The sequence below is a fragment of the Plodia interpunctella genome, chromosome 14, assembly GCF_027563975.2.
Source record: "Plodia interpunctella isolate USDA-ARS_2022_Savannah chromosome 14, ilPloInte3.2, whole genome shotgun sequence".
Lineage (NCBI taxonomy): Eukaryota > Metazoa > Arthropoda > Insecta > Lepidoptera > Pyralidae > Plodia > Plodia interpunctella.
The window spans coordinates 4,679,505-4,690,825 of NC_071307.1; the positions used below are offsets into that span (position 1 = coordinate 4,679,505).

Below are 11,321 nucleotides of genomic sequence, written 5' to 3' on the forward strand. Positions count from 1 at the left end.
AAGTGAACAATTTCGTGAGAAGTAGTTTTATTTCTTGAACAATTTAGGATATATCTTAATAAAGAAGAAACAACAAGTATGTACCTATTCATAATTATATATATCATAGATTATAAAGCAAGTACGTATGTACCTAAAACATTTTAAATTTATATTAGCTCTCGCCTTCCTCATCTAATCCCACACCCTAGTATTCGACATGTAAATTCAATGAATTTTCAGTAGGTTGCTTTCACTATTGGCAAACAGTGATAAGCGTAAAATTCAAATTAATCGTTTGGAATGATATCAACACGCCAAAATATTTGAAGCGGTATGAATTTTTTGCACATGTGGGAATTTGCTTCGTTTAATTTCAGGAAACACTTGATGTTTCAGTTCTTGTTTGTGGCTATTTATGGTAAATATAACGGCACAATAATAATATTCTAGGATAAAATAACTACATTGAAACACAAGTATAACATGTAGAAGTAAGTACGACATGTACTGTTCGACTAACAACGAGATTCCGCTACGTTTAATTACTCCATGCTGGTTTTCTATATACCTACATAATGATGTTCAATGAGGTCCGACCGATTTCGGTCATGGCCACAATTTCAAAGATTTTGAACTCGCTAGCTACTTAGCCATATGCGAGCACACCAGCTAGTTCAAAATCGTTGAATTGGTCGCCATGACCGAAATCTGTTGGACTATATAATTGTTCCGATTTTTTATCTGTGTGTATGTTTATTGCACATCACTCAAAAACTATTGGATGGAATTTGATGCGGTTCGCGGAGTTTCGCAGTTGCCACGCATTGTCTAACTTAAAATTGGTATTGGTTTAATCGCGATACGCTGCTTCAAACCCAAGATATGGCCAATACTCGTAATAAGTTTGGAGCGGACACACGAAATAAACGCTTAGTACTTAATAAATTGGACGACGATTTACATCGAAGATTATACCTATATCAACAATTACCTACAAATACTGTTCACACACATGATTTTTTGGATATTGTCACAAATGGAAATAATAAAATTAATTCACATTAACTAACTCTAAAACCTACCAATCTAAAACCGCTCCATTGCTGTGTAAAATATTCTAGAAAATGAATATTTGAAGGCGGAAAAATTGCCTATAATATATATGGCATCTGGGTTTGTCAGAAATCTTGTTTCTATTTCAAATTATTGCATTTGCTTTTCTTTAGCTCTCTAAAACTTAAAGAACATTTCTAAAGATATAATTTAATAATTGAATCTAACATCCTTGCTTCATCATGAGATCAGCTAATTTGAAGATTCGCAGCCAGCTGAAGGTTTCTGTCTGCTGTGGAGGTGAAGTTGAAGAGGATGGAGCCTCGGCAGGCGTGGGCGCACGGTCTATAGCCCCCGCTGAATGAGTGGGGGACTTCTTGTCACCCTTCTGGTTGTCTGGCGATTTGGTGATGGCTGGTGACGTCATTCTGAAAAAAGTCAGTCACATTAGTTTTTACAACATTTTCGCAACAGATTTCAATGGTGAAATCGGTGACAACGATGGTTTCCATGTAAAAAATAAATAAATTTTCTTTGTTTTCTATACAAATTGGCCGATCAGACGATGCAGAGATAACGAGCAAATTGTAAAAATTTGGCTGGTGGTCAAAAATCATTCCGTAGTTTAATTTCTTGTTTATCAGTCTATTACAGTGTAGGGCGTGCCTATTTAAGAGTACCTATAGAATATGTACCTTTAATGAGCCTAGAAGGTGGTGCACCTGTGCTTGGTAGGTTCTTTTTATTAGGTATACGACTGTGCCATGTGCCACGGCGGCAGTGCGTTCAACGAACTATTTGTGAACTTTACCGCTTAATAACTATGTAATAGTTATTACCGTAACTGTAACAGTTAATAAAACTAAATTAATCACCAAATTCGTTTCTATCGCTTAGTTGTTAAGCGTGCATGACAACCGGTCACTCAATATAGCAACTATGAAATAACGTACCTATAAAAAGTATCAATGTTTTGAAAAAGATTATTCTTTTTTTTAACTTGTCTGTGGATGTTGTATCCCACTGCTGGTCAAAGGCCAAGAAATAGGGGGACCTATTTCTTCCATTCGTCTCTTTTTATTTTTTTCATTTTTTGCCATTTCGATAGTTTTTTCATATAAAATAATAATTGTATAATCCTCTTAGTTCTCATAGTGTGCTCTGCGGAGCCCTAGGGCGTCTGTTACTCCATGGAAATGTACAGTTCCCTTTCTCAGAAGTTCCATTCTCCCATTCAACAATTGAGTCACAAAGTGAATCTACTTACTCATAGATTTGGAAGGGCCCCGCGTGACCCCGCGCGTCTATTAAACATTTTTTTTTCAAATGGGCATAGGCAGTTATGCATAGATATAATATGGTACCTACGGTACCCACCTAAGCGTTCAAGGGTCAACGTATAGTATTTGTACCTGTTGGAAATCTCAAATAACCTTTATTCTAGAACGTGACCAAAACAATGGGAATTCTTTGTTTACGGAACAATGTTCGCTACTTATAGTTCAGAAACACATAATCTACATTAAACATAACGAAGTATTTTTGTATACTGTAACAATAACCTCGCATTAAATTATAATATGGTGCTATGCATTAAATTAAAAATTTTATGGTCCTTTTTATTCAATTTTCGAGGTGAAATCCTCTACGCATTGCCATACCCATGCAAGATGGTAAATAATTATTGGGTAGATAATATTCCTGTCCTATATTTTTTTATGTAGTTTAGTTATGCACTTAAAGGAAAAGGTGATTAGATACTATACTTACGCAGTAAAAAAATATAATATGTAAGTATTACTGAAATAGCAGAGGAAGGCAAATATTGCTATTTTATTTATAAATCCCTATTTTATGGTTGATCAAAAACACGCTAGATTAGATAGGTGATTACAAAATTACACATCCTGTAATCAGGCGTCCCGTCGCAGCGCCCCAAATTAAACTGGGACACCGCGTTCTGGGGACTGCGTCAAACTTTACGTAATGCTGCTCTGAGTAGGTTCTCTACATTATAAATAGGGCCACTATGTGGCAAGATAACGATTACTAAATAATGAAATTAGAAATTGTCACTCTGTTTCACACTGTTTAGATTATATTAAAAGATTTTGGTCTGTCGTAACAAACAAACGACAAGATAACGTACAAGAAATTACAATACGATGATACTTAGCGTTAGCTAAAAATATTAGGCCTATCTAAGTATATATTTAATAATGTGAGTGATGTCTACAAGGAAGGTATTCTAAAATACCATGCGCGATCGCCAGTTCGTGTCATAACAAGTAATCACTGTAGCGCAAACGTGTTTTCAGGGCTGAAAGGATTTGCATTATGTGTACGCAGCAGACCGTATATGCTCCTCACAACAGAGTGGTTCTAGCTCATTGTGCGGAGGGTGTGTAGTTCTGGGTTGCGGCAACTATGGGGATATGTACCCATATTTAATAATTTCACTTTACTACTTATCTGCGCAGATAAAATGGACATACTGTGTTTCTACACCACCGAAAAGTGAGATTGTGTGCCTGAAATAGATTTTTCATTTTGTATTCTCGGGGAGATGTAAAATTACAAGTAAACCAATAAAAATGATCTTATGTGGGCTTCCGGGGTTCTCCTTAGGATAGGTGCCGAATTTATTTGCCGTATCCCAGTATAATTCTATTGTCTAGTTCCATTATGGGACTATTGGGATTTGTCCTCCCATTATTTCATGGAACTGGCTCACTGTTTGAGCAAAATAATAGTCGTATAAATTCCAATACTTATTTATTTTTAGTAACCTAGTTGTTTCAAAATTATTCTGATGATTTTACAACACATGCCATATGCCCAACGATATGGCAACCTCGTCCGTTTCTGTTATCGTCATTAATACGGTTTGCGCGCTGACTATCAGCAAATCCACAACTCAACTAGGTTATCAACAGTTTTGAACACAGAAATCGGAATATAGTTATCAACTATTGGCTGTTGCACTATTTATTTCCGATATAACAAGGCATCCACGTGACCTTCGAAAAATTCACAATTATTATTTAACTATATGTTCACAGTATTGTTGTCATTGATAAGAGCCACGTTAGACCCATTTAATTTTAAATTAGGGTAAGTCTAATGAAATTTTATTTCCTCGCTCAACAATTAAACAAGTTTCTGTAGTAAAATTGGAATCCTTTTAACAAATTTAATTATTTAATCAATTTGGAATTAAAGATACAATGCCAATATTACCATAGAAGTATGATTCCTTTCCAAGTAATAATGCAAATTATTTACTCTAGTAGGTAGTTGATATCGCCATTGGATTCGTGCCAACAGTTCTATTGACATGTTGTTACTGTAAGGTGCGAGACTCTGGCTGGCCGTGACACACATTGCACAATCATTTGATAAAATAAATTATGGATACAATAAACTTTTCACATGTATCTAGGTAATAATAAAATATCGTATCTTAACAATCAGCTCAGTTTACAAAGTACTGATTAGTTATTATTATTTTTTCATTATTAAAAAAAAACGAAAATTTCAACTTCACGCCTGTAAATGCAAATGAAACAAACACCTTTGTTAGAATGTCTCGTGTCATCCTAGTCAAGCCCGTCACAGGTGGCGGAGCCAACGGTACTTGGCGTCAGTTAAAGTTATAGTTTGCTGGGTTTAGTGCGGACTACAGATATTATCATATTTATAATGCAGTTAAACATGGTTATAATTTTAAAGATTTCTCTGCTAAAATGCGAGTTTCTTTAGAACCTTATCCATAGAAACCGGTACATGCAAAAAATGATGCACAGCATAGGCACAGGTTTCTTAAAAGAGACGAGAAGTTGTAGTAAAAACTATTTATATTTTTATTACCATACTAACTGCAATCACTGCGTTTCTACACGGCGTATTATACATCTTAAGACAACATTGGTAGTTAAGTTATTGGAATTTACACATCTACTCTCGATACTACAGCGAAATTAGAATTCGAGGTAACTTGAACTCCGAAGAGGCGACACAAATAATCGATGCTTCTGATTTATCAAACTGCTGATTTATCAAAGTTTCAGTGAGAATTTTCATATCTAGAAATAAAATAAAGAGACGTAAGATGAACGTAAGAGCAATCGCTTCTTCTCATCTTTTAAAGAAAGGATAATAATGTTTTGAGCCACGAAGTTTTTTTGATATGATGATCGAAAATCGTGATGTCGCGAAATATCTGTATATTTCGCGAATATATATAATTATTATTATAATATATTCAGTATAGTGATTAGATATTGTTAACTATAGCTATACGTATCCTAAATGTCACGCCTCGGGTCATATTGCCAAAATATTGTAGTTATTAGGATTTAGTTGGTACAGATGCACTTTTATAAGTTACCAGAAAATAACTTGATTCTAGTGACTCTACGATATGATGCTACAATGTCGACCTATCACCAATGTAGGCTAATGATATGCTATTTACAACTATGTCACGTGCGCCCGCGCCGTTTATATTCAGCTCCTATTTCTTTTCAAATGTGAATTGGATAATGACCGTGGTTAAAGATTTATTCGGTCAAAGGATATGCAAGGACAATAACACTAGATTAGTGCAAAAATTACAAATGTTCAGACCAAGTTCAAACAGCTGAATAGTCTCTTGCACAAAGCCTTTAATAAAAATGTAAAATAAGAATAAATTAATTTTTGGGTCGAAAGTAAATTATTCGATCATCACGTAATGGACTTTTCAAGATATGAAAAGTCCATTACGTGATGATCGAATAACTCGATCGAAAGCGCAACGCATTTTTAAGAATGTAGAGGACTTATTTAACTGTTATACTTACTGTGGCAGTCTCAAATTATTTATTATCTAAGTTTAAACTATGCTACACCCTATTGTGTATCTAATACATAAGTAACCTACTTGTAGCAAAGTTGTATTGATGGCCACCGCCGGCATTTCCTTCGAAGGCTGTGTAGATAGCATCGGAGCATGACAATGTTTGAACAGCGCGGGGCGGCCGATCGTAATCTCAACACTAGCCTTTTATATCAGCCTCATAACAACCATCGTGTAATATGACGGCGTGGGATTTTTTTCTAAATATTCGTGAAAAAGATTGAGCAAATTGGTCGTCTGATATGAATATCCAACAATATCGTAAATAAATTACTGTGTATGTATGACGTAGAGTTATTAAAATACTTGTGTCTGTAGAGTTTGGCGAAATTTTAGTACGCACTTCTTGTATTTTTTTTACGATCTTTATAATACTTGGTTGGCAAATAAAGAATAAGAATGGTACTAAACGAGTTTTATATAGTCTTATATTTACTGTGTACGTACCTACAGTATAAAGTGCTTGTCATGTCATAATTTCTTCTGTTAGAATACGTTAGATAAAATTTTAAGTAATATACTATACTATATGGAAATACAAAAAACGAGCGAATCGATGGAAGGTCGGGACTCGTTAAATAAAACGATTTTCGCAAGTAGGACGGCGACCCGCTCGCTGCGAGAAATCTTGCTGACCCATTTATACTGTTACAACCCGCAAATATTAGTCTATCTTGTATAAAATCCAGAGCGGCGGATATATATGTATATAGTTGGCATATATCTATTCTGTGATGTCTGTGAAAGTGATACTACGATATATGGTAAAGATATAGGTACTCCATACTTGCGTGATTCATAAAAAATATAGTATCAGAAAGACCACAATTTTGAACTTTGGCTTTAGTAGAAAAACTGCAAAAACAATATAAAGGCATAAATTAATTCAATAAAATAATACTTACTTCAAGATTGAAATAAATCACCAAAAACTCAGGTTAATCAATTCGTTGAAATATATTTTTGAAATCACTGGCACTAAAGAATGATATTTAAAAAAGTTTTATAATCTGCAGTTTCAGTACTCGTAGTATTTCAGAGAGCACACGACCGCGCGTCTCTACAGACCGACCTTGTTTGTGCGTGCGCAAGATGACATTACTCTACTACACTCTATAAACGTTTCTTGTTTCCACTACCTAATTTTTGTTAGGTCTTTACTTAGTTGTTTTTTAACATAAATTGCATTTGGTTGCCACAAGTTTTAAATTAACAATCAGTTTTTTTTGTCGATTTTCTGAATTTTATAGTTCTGATATGAATTAAAAATAGGAATTAAAAATAATTTTCTTTTTTGCGACTGCTTCTGAGTTATATTTGGATCAATTAAAAAACCGACAGGGTCTGCCAACTACTTAACAATACATTTCGTTCATTCTATATTGATTAACATGTATCACATAATTTTTCACCGGAAGAGCACATCAAACATCTTTCAGCCACTCATATAATATGTATACAGCTTTCTAGGTACTGTTATGTAAATGCCAGTTTTATTTTATACTCAAAGATGACGCAATTTATATTGTCGTTAAATTGACAATAAGTGATCGCAGTCTTTGTACCAATACAGCTTAGTTCCGAGAAGCAAGTACGGTTAGCAAATTGTGATGCATTGAATTTTGATCAGCTGTACTGTACTCGTATACTATAACGGTGACATTTCGTGGGAATCGGTACGTGCGTTTGTTTATTGTATGATACGATTACTTAGCAGTCAGTGAAGCCCCACTGAAAAATTATGAAACAAGTGTTCTCGCGGTTGCTAACAAAATTTATTTGTTTTCGATTCTTTTCATCATTTCACAATATCACATTATTCACTAAAATGTTTGCTGCTTTTTTATATTATTGCTATTTAGACAACTTTATAAATAGCAATAATATAAAACCTATATAAAATATATTACCTTTTTCATTATTTTCTGCGCCCCGATTTAGATTAACATTATTATTAATGATTTTTCTTTTGACTTTATCTAATTACATCTATCCACGAAAAAGATAACATGACTTTATATAAAATTAGAAGCCACTTTTGAAACCTACTTTTTTAACCCAGTGGGAAAGTTTCGTTGGAATCTAATAATACTCGTTTGCGACTTAGCCTGAGTTACAAAACTAAGCTGGCTTTTTATTACGAAAGAAGTGGCGAATAATAGAAAAGTTGATAAGTGTGCAACAGAAACACCCACACGAGAATATATTCGCAGCTCGTTTGGTTTGTGTGCAAAATATATGCATACAAGACAAACTGAACTTTACCCAGTGCCCTCATGAAATATTATCTAATAAAATGATTACATTGCGCAGTGTATGTTGTGTGTGAGTGTGTTTCTAGCTATATGCATAGATATATATGTAATTTGGAAAGACGTGACCATTAAATAAATTACATTAAAGTATTGAAGCGAAAGAACTAGAAGCTTTTCAGAAAAAAAATAGCTATTGTACATTTCAGTCAAAATCCATCCATCCATCATTGCAAATTCGCCTCTATTACCACCATTATAAAGGTTTATGTAGAGTAACTTAACATGCGGTTAACTCTATACAATTTTTATTTCATTTTTACTAAACAGGTATAAGTATTAGGATTTTAGACAATCAATATTTTCTACGTCGCGAAGCTCTGCTGCTAAGCGTACCTGTTTTAATTACTTTAAATGAAATAGGCGTTTCAGAATTGATAAACAATTTAAGTGAACTACCAAGTATAATAGGTCGAATTGAGTAATATTTTCATCCAAGTGATTAGAATTCGTGGCGCGTGCCACGATCGACCAAGTAGTGAGGTTCGTTGACCCCGGTAAATCCCGCGAAGCCTCCATTTCGGGATCAACTCTTCACGAGTCCTTGAGCATCCGCCGGCCCACTTCTGCTAAGTGCCCACGCATTTTACTTTGTATACTTACTTATTTGTTTTGTTATTATATTTTGTAGGTTACATTTCGGTAAAGCTACGTTAGGTAATCTAGTGGTTAATTTTTTACTGGCGTATGGCATTAGAATGTATGTAACACAGGAACCTATGTAAGTTCCTATTAGAAATACTTATAGGTTATTCGACGCTTGCATATGTAGGTGGGTATAAAGTTCACGCACGGCTTTGTTCTGTTCTTTTTTACGCAATATACATTTTTATGTAAGTAGATTTAAAAGTAAAAAAAAATATCTAGCCTAGTGTTACAGTACAGAAACTTAATCTGGTCCAGTATGTTAGTCCAGTTACGGCTACTGTAAATTTTGATTGTTTACAATTTTTATCCCGCACATTGCTAGCATGCGCCAAATAAAATTAATATTGTTTGATATTTACAAACGGTTATTTTCAAAATTTATCGTAAGTTATCCAAGTTTATCGTAAACTCGGTATGAGTATAAAACACTATGGATTTTTAACTATAAATATGCAGAAAGGCTTGACCATCTTATATCTATAGAAGGACAAAAAACAATGTTTATGTAATTTTTAAGTTCAATGTCAAACGGTCGAGTGATTGTGACGTAATGCTGCCTTCAGTCAGACACGGAAATCTCGTATTATTTTTATATTTTAAGTATGTTGTAAATAAACGTTCATAACATACGAAAATACAGATTTTGATAATCAAATATGGTTGCTTGGGATTGGGAACACAAATAAAAAATATTTATCTTGGTTCTTCCTCCCTTCTTCCGAGATGAAGGACAAAAATATAATTAAAACATATTTTTGACATTTTTTCTTGAAATTTGCATGAAAGCAAGTTTTTATACAAGATAACAATTACAATATAAGATGACTATAAAACGGAAATATTTTCCAATTGCAATTGCTAAAGACAAAAACGTTTTAGGATCCCTAAAAGTCCAACTTTAGAAATAAGTATTGTACTTGGAATTATATCTGGCTTCATATCTAGTTTTTTTCTTGTGTATAATATTGTCTTTAAAATTGTTAAAAACTCTCAAGCAATGTTAGATGCAAAATATAAAAACGATAAATTATGCTTATCGGATGTAATTGTAGTATAACATCTTCAAGTATAACATAGGGTTATTTATTATCTATATGTAGAACAAATGTCACGTAACTTGGTAACGAGAACGACGCAGGTCAAGGAATATAGTCGATTAGCATATAGGTTCACATTTAATCTTTAATCTAGCGATTCTTAAATCAAAAATCGAACAATACATATTGTTTTTCTTAAATACAGAAACGAGTTGTTATCACACATAAAATAATGTTTTGTAACTTGAAAACGACGCAGGTCAAGGAATAGTCGATTTCATATTATTTAATCCTCAATTTAGCGAAAGAGAGTACTTAACAATATTTATTTTCTTACCTTGTTATCAAATGTGACGTCAGACGTATTGCAGATTCTGTTAATGAGGTAACAGGTGACAGAAGCACAGACGAGCGGTTCTGAGGCCAGTGCAATGGTGTTTGCCGCCCTCCGCCCGTGGCGCCCGCCTTGCGCCGCCGCCCTACTGCGCACTTACGTAATATACGCTATACAATGAAGCGAGTTTTTATTTATTCTAGAAACGAATTTTTAAAATAACTTTTGAAATTGTTGAATACTTAATTTTAATTAGTCAACGGAAACGCCAAAAGGAAAAATATAACTTTTCAAAATCACTTGTGTGTCGGTCAGATATTAACAGCTAGTTTGCTCCAAAACTACTGAACCGATTGTGATTATATTTAGCATAATAATAAAATGTTTGTATAAGGCTGACCTAAACATGGACAAGAAAATTTAATAAATGAATATATTGTGTACGAATCAATTGAAATTTTATGAATCTCAAATATGTTTTCACAAATGCGTTTTTAACTAAGCGTCTGTTTAAATAACGGTAAATAAAAACGTCCAAGATTGTCTTCATTCAAAAGCCCAGGAAAGGAAGAAAGGACAAATCTCTCTGCAATGCCAATAGTTAGTTGCACATTGTTTTAAGCGATGAACAATAATATCGATAGCCTCAGGTGTAGTAAGCGTGGTTGTGAAGTGTGAATGAAGAGTAATTTCAATGAACCAATAACAGCTCATGCTATCTGTAGTCTGAATGAAAATTAAGAAAAATAACACGTAATCTATACTATATATGTTTGTATATATGTGTAGATGACGTGTTGTGTTCCTTAATTCATATATATATATATATATATATATATATATATATATATATATATATATATATATATATATATATATATATATATATATATATATATAGATATTAAAGAAACATAATTAAGTATAGGGGATTCTTTATTGGACTAAAAAAGCTTTCAGATTATTAATTTATCACTTTAATAAAATGACATATTTTATCGTTGGTATATTCGCCAATCATATTAGTTTGGAGTAATGGAAATAAATAAATAGGT

The 11,321-nt window shown here is 33.4% G+C and overlaps 1 long non-coding RNA gene across 2 annotated transcripts; it reads right to left on the reverse strand.

Moving 5' to 3' along the window:
• Nucleotides 1-10: 10 nt before the first annotated feature.
• LOC128675249 (uncharacterized) lies at nt 11-10,408 on the reverse strand. Of its 2 annotated transcripts, none has more exons than XR_008405248.1 (2): nt 10,270-10,408; nt 11-1,463 (listed from the first exon to the last, which is right to left on the reverse strand). It is a non-coding gene; the product is annotated as an uncharacterized LOC128675249 (long non-coding RNA). The 2 variants fall into 2 exon arrangements; XR_008405247.1 differs by lacking the exon at nt 10,270-10,408 and adding an exon at nt 6,841-7,168.
• Nucleotides 10,409-11,321: the final 913 nt, after the last annotated feature.